Here is a 6,824-nt window from a genome sequence, read left to right on the forward strand (position 1 = left end):
TTTCTCTGGTTCTTTATTATTTTAATACTAAAACACAAACACAAACATAGCAGCTTAACATAATTTAAATTTAGTATAACTAATGAAAATACATGACACAGAAAACAAAAAGATAAAATACTATACTCAACACATACATGTGTTTGTTTAGTCACTACCGCCTATTATTCTCTGCTCCAACCACTTAAATTTCTCTTCCATTTTATGTTTTTCTTCTTCCACGTCTTTTAGTTTATCCTGCACTGCCTCAATTTCTCGTTGCATTTCAGTGATCTGGCGTTGGTATTTACCTTTCATATTCCAAACATACTACAAACATGATTGGTAGTATTCCTGGTTAATGGGTTCATCATACCATTCCTCAAACGTACAATGATTTCCATCATGCGTCCAAATAATTGTTGACACGTCCAGTATCTACGCCCAACATTATAATCGGACCAACATGCCTTCAAAATCACACGTTTGCCACAATAGTACCTTGGTTGGTCATTGCGTCCAAACATTTGTTAATGCAAGAAAAATAAAAAATTTATGAAAAGTTTTGCTATTTGTTTTGGTTAAGCGTAGATAATAACTAATATGCGCTAGTTATTTATAGGCAATATAACCCACATAATGTAGTATTTCACCGCGATATGCTTCGCGTGTTAAAGATTTTTTCGGGTACAATACAGTTTTTCCAGAAGTTAGCTTTTGCAGGCGAGCAACTTTTTACGTCGATAAGACAACCCACATACCGTAGTATTTCACCGCACTATGCTTCGCGTGTTAAAGATTTTTTTGAGCACAATACAGCTTTTCCAGAAGATAGCTTTTGCAGGCGATCAGCTTTTTCAGGTCTATAAGACAATTATTTTTTTAAAATGGGTTTATGTTAGATTATTGTACTGAAGTATTAATGTTAAATATCAATAAGATTTAACAGCAATGGAAACATAATTTTATTTAATACATTCTGCAAGATAAACAAGTACATACACTTATTACAACTACATTACAGAAACAAAACACTACGTGTATTCTTGATAGTTGGGCACAATAGATGAACTTCCAGCAGGAGCTGGATTACCACCGCCACTTAAACCAGCTGAAGGACATTTACGATGGTCGTGTCCTGTTTGCGAGCATATGCCACATTTGCGCGCATAAACGGTATCACCAATATCCATTTGGTTCTGTATACGTGTTCTTTTTTGCACCTGTCCTTGACGTACATAATCCTTGTTACATACCATTTTAAATGGTTCCGACGGCCAATAATGCTCAGCACCTACTGGCTGCAACTGCCCACTATAGGTGTTTAAGTATGCAGCAATACTATATTATTGGCCCTAAACATGTATGTTGAAAGCACTTGATGGCATGTGATCACGGAATGTGGTAGATGGACCATTTTCCACAACAACATAACTTTCTAGCATCATTTACGGTGTGTGTATTATTCCCCCGATTTTGATGGATAGCGGTGCGAACTTCAAAAATATTTCGCTCGTTGCAATACTGTAAATATGAATGCCAATGTGCTCGCCACCTGTATTTCTCAAATCTTTTTATTTGTATTGGCATACATTCAACACCCCTTTCCATCAATGACGATGCACCTCTAGACCTTTCAACAAACCTCTCTGCCATCTGCTTGAATGACATCCGTACCATGGCAGTGACAGGCAATCCACGTGCAGACTTCAATAACCCGTTGAAATACTCTGACACATTTGCAGTTAGAATTCCCCATATCCTGCCACCATCCGCATGCAAAGTCCACTTGTCAAGCTCATGTCGCATTAACCAACGATAGGCTCCCTCGTCTTCCTACATGATAGATTCCATGCGCCTCCTGAATTTACAATCTTGGTGATATGTTACAGCCATTCACATTAAATCATGCAAATCCTTGTAGGGATATGCCTTTTGGAAATTGGCCTTCAGGTGCCTCACACAGTAACGGTGGTAGGCATACGGTTCCTGCCATGCACGCAAATTCTGTATAGAACTTAAAATACCACCATGCCGATCAGATATTAGACAAATACCTGAATGTTGTTTGATAACGTGCTCTTTCAAGTGGTTCAAAAATAGTGTCCACGTCTCTTGGCTTTCATTGGCACAAATAGCAAAAGCTAAGGGAAATATACTTCCATTAGCATCTACTGCAACAGAGATCAACAACTTAATATCATACTTTCCATAGACATGAGTGTCGTCTATGGATATTACCGGCCGGCAATGCAGAAAACCATCAATTACTGGTTTAAATGCCCAGCACACATATTTGAATATATGTTCTGGTATTTCCGGACTCCGCTCAAGCTTCCATTCAACAACAGTCCCAGAGTTAAAGTGTTGCAATACAGCCATGTACCTGGGTAGAGATGCAAAGGACTTATCCCAGTTACCATAAACAATTTCAAACGCACGTTTGCGCCCGAGAAATGCCTTTCTTTTGGCAATGGTGCACTCATATTCCTGGTGGACGGATGTTATACAATCTTTGATCTTGTACCTTATGGACGCTTCAATGTGTGGAATCAAGACAAGAAAAATCAACTCAGTATTCAAGTTAAAATGATTCACACTGAATGTGTCCATTTCACAATTGTGGGTGCCAATGTATTTACCCACAACCCACATATTTATTTTCTTCTTCCTCATACGCAACATCCAATTACAACCCGTAAACTATCTAGGGCAGACTACCTTGTATACATCTGGAAATGACTCGCTTACCGTGATCTCACGACACTCTTTTACGCTGTACATTAGCATTGCCCTGGTTAGGCGCGCTTTATCGGAAAAAAGAATGCCCTTTGACAGCACCGTTGCTCTAGATTCATCCCACATTGTTGTCCGAATTTCGTCAATATCCCTTGTGAGGGCATCCACATACGGCATACTTGGCAAATGATCAAGGTAGGGAATCTCCCTTGAATGAAACGGCACGTGGGACTCGTACACTTTTGGTCTAATGGGGGGTGGAGCATGCTCCCTCGTCAAAATAGGTCCAACATTCTCTTCCTCCTCATCATCACCCTCATCAGGGAAGGGTGTGTCATCTCCAGACTCATCGGCATTATTGTCATAATCACTATTCTCTTCCTGACTCTGTGCATCTGTCAGGTCCCGATTAAATATGTCTTCGGGCAATTAACTAAGGACATGACCTTTAGGATGCTCGTTTTCACTGTACAATCAACAAAATAATGAGTTACTCAAATTGATAAATACTTTACATATAGCTATATCACTTCACTTACAAATCGTAATTTGTTGACATCCCATGATGGACATTATCCTGTTGTGATGACTCCCGGATGGACCACCATGATCCAACACACCAGAACTAGGCATATTCCAACTGGGCGTTGGTTCATAACTTGTAAAATTCATATATGGTTGGTATCCCCTGTGGAATATATGAGTGTTAATACAAATTCAATACAGCAAAAATAAATATCATAACACAAAGAAAAATTAAAGTTTACCACTCGTCTTGTGGATTATGTAAACTAGGAGAGAAATTATTTTCTCGCTCCTCATTCGCCCGTGGAGATAAGTTTAGATCAGGACAAACTCTTTCAACAGGAACTTGTTCGGCTAAAACTGCTCCAAAATAACCACCTGATGACTGAGGGATATCCCTGCTTTGCGCAACCTCATTATTGCGAACGTCTTCAACCTTGACATACATTTCCAACATTTTTATCACAAGAAATTCTCGGTATTCATCCGGAGTCCTCAAAATATCTCTCAGAGTTTCATCGTCCTCGATGTTAAACTCAGCATAACAAGCAACCCCTTGCGGAGTGACAGAATATAGATATCTTACGGTTACTTTAAGGTTCACCGAACGTTTGCTCACACTCATTTTTTTATATAACAACGATACCAATTTATCGTACTCTATTGTAAGTGGCAACCTAATATGACACTGTGGAGATAAACTATATAGGTTACTGAGTTATTCGCCACCACAACCTCATCCCCCCTCCCCCCCAATATAATGAAACCCATACTTTTCGCTCTTCAGACATTATGACAAAATGCAAAACAACTTAACGAAGAAATATTCCAGAAGACTTGAGAATATTTATGAATGGATTTTTAAAAAATTCTTAACCTCCTTAAATAGGGTAAAATCCAGTCCGGGGGTACAATTGTTTTAGGTATAGCACCTTAAATAAGGCGGCTATACTCAGTTGAATTATTGTTATGCCAGTTAAGCCTAGAAAAATTATTTGTGGGCCCACAAAATATGTATAGCGCGGTTATAAACGGCGCTATACCTCCCGCCTTTTCAAATTCATGTATAACGCCTTTTTAAAGGGCGCTATAACTTAACGGGCAAACGACCGTTAAGGTATAGCGCCCTTTAAAAGGGCGTTATACATATTTTGGTTACCATCTCTTTTTTTCACATATTTCGGTCGTTTGAGACCAAAAGAACCACATTTTGGTTCCGGACTCGTAATACAACATATATTGCCATTTAGTACCTCCCGTAAATTATTAGCCCTACTCCCTTTTATTGTTTCTTCTCTCTCTATCTCACTCCCGGTATTCAGAACCTCCATTTTTCTAAGTTTACAACTTATGTATTTTTAGTAATGATAATATTATTCGTTATATTATGTGATTGATAGCAACTTTATATTAAAAGAAAGATAGCACACACAATCTTAGGGTAAAAACTTACCCGCAGCAGATGTTTACACATGTGCAATAAACAAATGACATATGTCACTTTATTTAACTACAATTATTAGTATTCCAACCATAGTTAACTATCCTATGTTTTGCACAAATAATATTAAAAATACATAATAGCTCTTTCAAATATTGCTATGCTCTTAACCCTAACTTAACATATGTTTTGCACAAATAATATTAAAAATACTCAATAGTCTTGCAAATATCTGCTAAACTTAACATATCGACATTTTCTTGTGCACATTTTATGCCACCCTAAGGCCATCACTGGCCAATGGCCATTACCAACAATTCAACATAAAAATGTCCTTCTACTAGCTGTAATTATCGTTAATTATGTAAATATTTTAACTTTAAGAGAAATATAAATATTTAACCAAAAAAATATTTATCTTTGTACATTCTCAGTGTAACAGATCTGAAGATTAACAAAAGTGCACTCTGTTTTGCACAATAAGAACTTTAGGAATTAATCTTTGTTGAGTTGTTGGGTTGATAAATTCATTCTCAGAGAAGGCCGACATTTCGGAATGCTTATATTTAACAGATTTATCTTAGTTTATGTTGTTGTTTTGGAATGACGCAAAAAATGAAGAAATGATGATGCAGAACTTAAGAATTAAAGCAGACATTACAAGACGATCGGAAAAAAGGAAAGAAAGAAGAACGAAGAAACACTGACATCTGTCTAATACGCAGAACTTACCCCTACCCTAGGGCAGAGAGACTGTTTCCGATAGACCATCGGCTCTCTCCTTCCAAGAACTCCCCACCTTGCTCTTAGGGTAACTCAAATTCACAACTTCTTGGTTGGAAGTGGATGGTGCTCAACACTAGAGCAACCCACTAACATTCATATGATTTACTTTTTAATTATTATTTAACTAGTTAATTTAACCGCGCTTCGCGCGCTTACAAAAATCTTTGTAAGAAAATAAGATGAAAAAAATAAAAACAAATAAAAGTACTTCATACTCCTTTATGAAAAAAAAAAAAAACATAAAATAAAGTCAAATAAATGTGTTTCGTTCCTTTCTGTACGTAATTTTATAATGACGAAGTTACTCAAGTAACATTACTCTCTGCTGGGACTATGCAATATTTTTTTGAAGGCAAAAACTATATAATGTTAGCCATCTCGCCTTCTTTTTCCTATGTTATATTGTTCATAAATAATTATTAATTATTATAAATAAGTCCTTTTGTTAGAGATTGTATTTATATATTATAAGCAACATCTATTTACATGCAATATAATGTGAGAGATGCTCGTTGTAGCGTAGTTGTACCATATATAGTTTATGTCATCCAATCTTATATGTAGAATATATATTTACTTAAGGTAGTTACCGAGGATTAAATGAGGAAAATTGCGGCTTGTAACAGTAGGCAAAACTAAGAAAATGCCATCACCTTACATTTTTGGTGTATATAAATCAAATAATTAAATATAATACTAACTATTAGAAAAGGTTAGTACTGGCATAGTATTTACCAAAAATCATGTATTTGACTTTGTCAGCGTGGCATATGCATCAACATGCCTCAAATTCCTTCTTTATACTCCTAAATCTTTTCACTGAATTGTATTTGTCAAAAAGAAAAAAGAAGAAGGAAAAAACTCCATCATTAACTTTTAGCAATTCCACAAACATCTCCAACTCCTTGTCTTCTTTTTTCGTTCTTCTTTATCCTTAAACACCCATTGGCCATTCTCCAAAATATTTATAAGTCCTCTTCCCGCACCAAACAACAAAAAAGAGTCAGAAAGGCATTAAGAAAATTGAATATGTCAAAAACAAACGTTAAAGAAAAGATCGTAACTATGAGTTGTTTGAAAGAAACAAAAATCTCTTTAATGATTATTAAAAAAGAATGCAATAATATATTTAGACCATGAGAATTGAGAAAGAAGAGCAGATTGTTTCCAAAAGAAAACGAACTGACAGTTTTTAAAAGAATACATTCTTTCAAATAATTCAAATAACACACCGTGATTGTCTTCTCCAATTCTATTGCAACTTTTACGTCACTATTTACCTCAACTTGTGCCTTATCATTCCCCAGAAAATATTCCCTACTCTGGTTCCTCTCCCGACAATGTCACTTTCCAA

The sequence above is a fragment of the Nicotiana tomentosiformis genome, chromosome 5, assembly GCF_000390325.3.
Source record: "Nicotiana tomentosiformis chromosome 5, ASM39032v3, whole genome shotgun sequence".
Classification (NCBI taxonomy): domain Eukaryota; kingdom Viridiplantae; phylum Streptophyta; class Magnoliopsida; order Solanales; family Solanaceae; genus Nicotiana; species Nicotiana tomentosiformis.